Below are 7,788 nucleotides of genomic sequence, written 5' to 3'. Positions count from 1 at the left end.
CCAGACAACAGAAAAGTTTCATTTTAGCCTTGGTCATCTGCTGCTTGTGAGGTTTGTCATTTCAGACTGAGAAAGTGCTAAGTCAGCTAAAAATAAGAATTCTGGTAAATGAATGTGTTGTACATTACTCTACTTCTAATAAAAAAGAGCAACAACATAAAAGCTGATTAGAGATTGATTAGAGATTTGTTCATTTCTAAGCTGAGTTTATTTTTTCAACTTGGAACTGTATCTAAAACATAAACTGCTATTGAACCCAAACCTGGGAAAGGGAGATTGTAAATGACAGAAAGGGAAGATGTCTTATCTAAAATGTAATGAGGATAAGCTGAGTGTTTTTCATCCTTTTTTAAATACATAATTGGATCATTGAATAAAAAAGGTTCATTTTAGTTTCATCTCTCTTTTTTTATTTAGACTACACATTGATAATCAATCTTAATAAGGCCCAAAGCTTGTATGCAGTGTGAATAGAGGTTTTACACAAGCTAAACCAGTCATCAACATTCAGCATTGGAAACTTCACCCTGGTAGTTCCTTGGTCATCAGAAGGTTCTTCCTTGGAGAACAATTTTTTTGGAGCAGGAATTATGTTTTCTGGTAAACTGGTGTTTCCCTTATTTTGACCAACACCTGTTTTGCTCACACTTATCTGGAGTTCAACATAAATCAGCTGTATGTGGATATGTGTAATGGGAGCAAATACTCACAGAATGCTCACTTCTTCACTCTGTCTCTATTGGTGCAGATGAGCACACATCAAATGATGAAAAAACAGGCATTAGTACAACTAAGATGGACAGAAAACACACATCCTTGTTTTAGTATGTTCATGGGGACCCCTCATTGACATAATGCATTCCCTAGCCCCTTACCTTAACCATCACAACTGAATGCCTAACCCAGACCCTTACTTTAACCCTAACCTAAACCTGATTCTAACCTGAACCCTAAAAAAAAGTCTTAACCCTCAAACAGCCCTTTAAGCTTTGTCCAGCATTTTGGTCCCCCACAAAGCTGTCGGACCCCACAAGTATAGTTAGCTGCCGGTTTTCGGACCCCACGAATATAGTAAAGAGCTCACACACACACACACACACACACGCAGGCTAACATCCATCATTGCACTTGCAGTAATGGAAGTAAAAACGTTTTTGCTTGATGTTCGATGGCAGTGATTATTTAGTGGCCCAGTGTTCTGTCATTCTGTCTCCGTTTCTCTGTAAAACTTAACCTTGTTACCGTTCTACTACTACTCTATTTCTATTCTCTGGCCCTGTTCATAACTGGCATTAACATGCTTCTTGGGTGATCCAATCACAAGTGGTCAGCTCTAAGTTCAGGTCTGAATGCAGCCAAGACGCATTGAGATCCCATTGCTCAGACCACATTGGAAGGTGGTCTGGGCCACGTATAGCCACATTCTTTTAGCAGTGTGTACGTGAATGTATCCTGGGCCACACTGAAGGACAACTTACTCAACTGACCGTCCTCTGCATAAGCGGATGTAGGCACTCATTCGCAAAGAAATACAAGTCGTACAAATTGCATAAGCTGACTTTGTCCTTGACATCTAAAAATTTTAAAAAGCCCATAGAGATATATTAGGAGTGTGTCAAACATCTTGGACGGTGGTTTGTCTGGAACATGCCAAGGAATAGAAAATGGAATAGAGGAAAGAATAGACCCGGTCTCTATTTGTTTGGATTTCTTTTTCTTCTTCCTTTAATTTCTGGCAGACTAGGCACAAGAAGTGCATAGCTGCCTCCCAATGGTTAAAAACAACACATTTGGTCTTTGCAAACAGAAATGATGTACGTGTTTATTTGCATATAGAGTGGGGAGGTGAGATCCGATCACAAGTGATCCCTCAGGATGCATGTAGAGACGCATTCTAATGGCAGGTGTGAACTGATGTACTTAGGGCTGTCCACTTGTGATCAGATCACCTGAGATGCATGTTAATGCCAGGTATTAACAGGGCCTCTGTCTTTCTCCTCTCTCAACCTCACTCCTCCTTGTCTCTGCATTACACATTCACACTCCCAGTGTTTTGTACCCACTCCCATCCTCCAGCACTGACACTGTTCTTATTTGGTTCTATTATATATTCAAAGCTTTATGTCCGTGTCCTGAGTTTGGGTTTGTTTTTCTCAAAGAGTCAGTCTGTATTTTTTTGTATTATTTGACTTTGCTCTGGTCATTGTTCTCCAGTGATTTGACTTTGTTCTCTTTTTGATTGTATTTCGATTTTATATGTTGTTCTACCTCATCCTTCTTTTATGTGATATTGACTATTTTATAGCTGCTCATTGTTCCTGGTTTGCTACTTTTCGAGTGAATGTAAGTTAAATGTAAGTGTACGCGGAGAAAGACTGAATTTGATAATATCATTGAGAATAGCATTGCTTCCATTTTAATAGCTAGAAATAACCAGGACATACCCTAGTAAGTAGTTTTTGCTATAGGATGCCGTTTGGGGGTTAGTAGGGTGGGCCGGGAACGATCTGGAATGGCATTCCAGCACCTTCGATTAATAAGTAAATAAATCTGATTGGCAGTGGCATACATAATGTCACTCAGTGGTGTACTGGCCATGGGCATACCAGGACAAATCCTGGTGGGCCGCTGCATCGATGGACCATCAAATAAAAAAAAAAAAAAAAAAAAAAACACGGCTCTGTCAGTCTCTTTAACGGCCCTCTCTGCGTCCGTCACAATCTACAGAAGAACCCAAAAGCAGGACACAAAACTCAGAGTTCAAATCAACAAGAGTGAGTTTATTGATAGCGCTGTAGTGAGATTACAGGAATGAGAGGGGATTTTGGGCAAGGAGCTGAGGGAGGCGGGCATAAGGCAGAGAGGGAGCTGTGAGGGGAGCAAGGAATGCAGCGGTCTTGGGAAGCCAGGTAATGAGTAGATGAGTGGGCAGGCAGGGAGGGGCAAAGGGAAGCAGGTAGCAGACGGAGAGGGAGCTGTATGGAGAGCAGGGAATGCAGCGGTCTTGCAAACTAGGGAAAGATTAAATGAGCAGGCAGGCAGGTGGGGTTTTCAGGGCTGGTGGCTGGCAAGGCAAGCGGGTGGTATGGAGGTTGCCCACCCTGACGAGCTGGCAGGCAAGCAGGCGAGTAGTGATCCTGAGCACAAGGAAATATGTTAACAGTAGCAAAAAACACTGGAGAACAAGAACTTCGAATGTGATTTCTAAACCACCTGAGTGTAATCTACCAGACTAGTGAAAATAACAATCTGGAAAAGAGTGGATGTAGGACCTCGGAATATATACTTCTGACTTGATGAGTTGATGGACTGCAGGTATGCTGGCTGATTGGCAACAGCTGGCCGAGAGAGGGGGAAAGAGGGAGAAGGTGGAGTGGCATGCCCCAGATGCAGACACACAAACACACAAGGACAGGCACGGGAAGACAGAAAACATGGGGAAAAGGGAAACACTAGAAAGACAAGGGGAAAAAACTGGAGTCATGGCCCCTCGATCTCCCAGGTGACAGCGGCGTCAAAGCAGGTGGGTGATAGGATCGATTCAGGATCTGTGCTTGTTCCTTCTGCAGGGAACTGACAGCACAGGGCATTAGGCTTGATGTTGCAGGAATCTGGGTAATATGTCACTGTGAAGTTAAATATGCCAAAAAAACAGTGCCCACCTGGCTTTTTGGGAGTTTAGTCGCTCCACAGATGGAATGTAAGAGAGCTTTTTGTGTGGTCTGTTCACACAACATAGGGCTGGTTTGCTCCCTTCAACCAGCGGTACCACTCCTCCAGGGCCAGCTTGACAGCCAAGAGCTCCCGGTTACCAATGTTACAATTTCTCTCCACAGGGGAGAGTCTGTGGGAGAAAGAGGCACTGGGGTGGAGTTCTATTAGAAAAGGCACTTTCTGACAGGACTGCATCTACCGTAGTATCTGAATTGTCCACCTCTATGACGAACTGATCAGGTTGAGAGGGTTTTGCAGGTGGAAGGGGGGACTAGAAGGGAGTGGAGGTGGAGGTGAGGGCAGTGAGAGGAGCAGTGAGGCAACTGTAGTTCTTAATGAATCTCCTATAGAAAAAACACTGTATAAATGTGTGTGAATGGGTGAATGTGGCAGTAGCGTAAAGCACTTTGAGTGGTTGATAAGACTAGAAAATAGCTATGTAAGTGCAGTCCATTTACCATCTATCTGTACCCTTCCTGTACGATAATGTAACAAAGACACAAGACTCTTAGGGACAAGAAATTCACATTTCTCAAGTTTTTCCAAACAACTTGTTCTCCAAGAGGCGCTGGTGGACCAGGCGCCCATGCTGTTTACCTCGACGATCATGATATCATCCAGGTAAACAAATACAAACCTATTGATCATATCACAGAGGGCATCGTTCACAAAGTCCTGACACATAGCTGGGGCATTCTTGAGACCAAATGGCCTAACTACATATTTGAAGTAGCCCAGAGGAGTGTTGAACACTGTCTTCCATACATCTCCCAATGTATGCAAACAAGGTGATAAGCATTGTTCAGGTCTAACTTTGTGAAGATGGTGGCACCATGGAGAGGCGCAAAAGTAAAGGGTATTTGTTTTTCACAGTTGTGTCAAGGCCATGACAGTCTATGTACAACAAAAAAGAAACAAGAACCCAACAGAGTGGAGGAAGGACATATTATTCCAGCCATGAGGGAGTCCTGGATGTACTTTTCCATTGAGTTGTGTTCTGGTCGGTAGAGGTTGTAAAGCCAAGTTTACAATCACAGGGACGATAAGTACCAAGGCATTATGCTTACTGAACACTGGGGAGATCATGATATACTTCCATTACTGTGGAGCGGACAGGATGTTCAGGCGGAGGTTTTGCCTCAGAATTGGTAAGGGCCGAATGCAGATAGTTAATGTGTGAGCCATTCATGAAATGGTTTTATGTGTAGTCCAATCAATGTGTGGATTGTGTGTCTTCAGCCAGGTGATTCTGAGTACCTGAGGGGTTTGAGGGCATTCTATTATCTGGAATCGGTTTTCATCCTGGTGATTTCCAGATAACCAGACAGTAATATGAACCGTCTGGTTAGCTACTCGGGCTAGCAATAGTCGATTAAGGATTTTGGCCTCTAGAGGGATGTCAACGAGCTCAGTTTCTATTTCCATCTGCCAGGCCACTTTAAAATCCATAAAACTTTCATCAGCTCCTGATTCAACAAGTACAGAGAGGGGTAATGACGGGGATGACCACAAGAGGGTGGCAGTCACTCTTTTCACTCTAACAAATTTTTGGCCACACACCTGTCTGAATTGCATGCGCTGCAGTAACTGAGTGGGGACTATAGGCTTCTCTGAGTATAGCACACAACCTAACTAGTGTCTACACATAGTCTGCACATGAGGCATTTAGGGAGCATCGGTAAATTGTAGAGACTACCAATAGTAGACGACATCTGTAAATTTTAGCTACAGAAAATAACCTGGGTTACACTCTCTCCCTCTAAACTTTACGACTCTCTGCATGCGCATCGGTTACATGCTTTGCCATCCACCACAACAAGTAAGTTCTCAACGTGTGGGAAACACTGATTTGCTCAGCTCCCCTCACACAGTTTTCATTTATTTGTAAGTTTTCTGCTATGACATTTTGGGACTCAATTCCGTTTTCATTTAGTTTACAGTGTGAGGAGAAAGGAAACATTCCTGATCTGTTCTGACTTGCACAGCGGCTGAATTGGAGGTTTACTCTGCTTATTTGAGCAATTCATACATGCTTTTATTTTCCTGATGACTTTGTTTTTTGGAGCTTTTGGGAGAACTTTGAGTGAGTCATAAATCTATGCAGCCCTGCAACTAGCCTCTGTGGCTGTGTAGCCTGAAGGCTATGACGTCCTTTTTTTTCACTTTGGATGTGATCATGTGGGACAGCAGCTACCCAGAGATCAGAGAGGTTTGTGACCGGGAGGTTGTTGGTGTCATTCACAGGACTTACCATTTCTCTCTTTGCGTAGAGCTGTGAAACAGGAAGTTGGTTGATGTTAAAAGGCATGCTCCTAGTGTCTCAGTTTTCAGCAACCTTGCACCCATGCATCTCCCCTAAATGTGTCCTCCTCAACCTCACCCCTTTGCAGACTCAAGCAGCATGAGGTTTGCTACTGCTGGACTACATCCCGACAGGTGTGATGGATTAATACAAGGAGTGTATATATGTGTGTGTTTGTGTGTGTGTGGATGAGACCTGAGTGCAGCTCTAACCATGCTCCAGGACTGGAGATGTGACTTCAGCGTGGCAAGGCTCTGGTAACAGTAATTACCTATTGTTGGAATCTGTACATCCTCTACTATGTGCTTGACTTGGTAATGGTTGCTTTGGACAACACTCACGCACACAAACACACACACAGACACACACACACACACACACACACAGATTTAAGCATTTTTTCTGACCTGTTTTTCATTTACTACTGTGGCTGAAATAGGGCCAGACAACCAGGCCAATCCTTTAGATTTGTGTTAAAACACAGTAATTGATCTACATTGAATGGGTCTGTCACAAAAATGAACATGCAATTCAAAAGTACTTAAGAAAAGTGACACTTGCCCATATGCTTAATTGGCTTTAGTAGTAAAATGAGACTTTTTTCTTACACAGCAAAATTTAATTCACTGTTCACGATGATGTGACTGGTTCATGATATAAACAGTCTTTATCTGTCTTGCATTCTTTAGCCATTGAAACACACACTAATCTAGACATAGTATCTTTGCCCCACATATGGCTGAATTTTTCTGTCCGAGAGCTTCAGTGCCCCTATTGACCCCCCAACTACTTGTACATTTTATATTATTCTTGGAGCTTCCAAGCCCCAACTATATTTAGTGCAGCCAGTAGAAGCTACACAGGCCTTGATTATTTGCCCAGAGACCCAGAGACAACCCACTACTTCTATGGTGCTACCAGGCCCCAAATTTTCAGTGTGTCAATGTGTGGTATTTTGAAGCACAACTTTACGTAGCAATGTGCGCCACATGAGCACAATATACAGTGCATTCAGAAAGTATTCAAACCCCTTCACTTTTCCACATTTTTTTCTGTTGCCTTATGCAAAAACTGTTTAAATTCAATTCAACACTCAAGAGTCATTGTCCTGTTGGAAGGTGAGCCTTTGGCCCAGTCTGAGGTCATGCATGCTCTAAACTAGGATTTCATTGAGAATATCTCTGTACTTTGCTCTGTTCAGCTTTCCCTCAACCCTGACCAGTCTCCCTGTTGCCGCAGCTGAAAAAAGACACCATAGCATGATGCTGCCAGCACCATGCTTCACCGTTGGGATGGTATTGAGCAAGTGATGAGCGGTGCCTGCTTTCGTCCAGACATGATGCTTAGAATTGAGGCCAAAAAGTTCAATCTTGGTTTCATCAAACCAGAGAATAATTTTTCTCACAGTGTGAGGTCCTTTTTTTGCAAACTCCAAGTAGCTTTTAATGTGTCTTTCCCTGAGGAGAGGCTTCCCTCTGGCCAGTCTGTCATAAAGCCCAGATTGGCTGAGGACTGAAGTGATGGTCCTTCTGGAAGTTTCTCCCATTTCCACACAGGATCTCTGGAGCTCAGCCAGAGTGACCATCAGATTCTTGGACACCTCTCTTACTTAGGCCCTTCTCACCTGATTGCTTAGTTTTTAGGAAGATTCCTGGTTTATCCAAACTTCTTCCATTGAAGAATTATGCAGATCACTATGCTCTGGGGAACATTAAATACAGGAGAAATTTTTATTTAGCCTTCCCCAGATCTGTGCCTCGACACTATCTTGT

Source organism: Xiphias gladius, unplaced genomic scaffold, assembly GCF_016859285.1.
Source record: "Xiphias gladius isolate SHS-SW01 ecotype Sanya breed wild unplaced genomic scaffold, ASM1685928v1 HiC_scaffold_1472, whole genome shotgun sequence".
Classification (NCBI taxonomy): domain Eukaryota; kingdom Metazoa; phylum Chordata; class Actinopteri; order Istiophoriformes; family Xiphiidae; genus Xiphias; species Xiphias gladius.
This window is presented reverse-complemented; position numbering follows the sequence as displayed.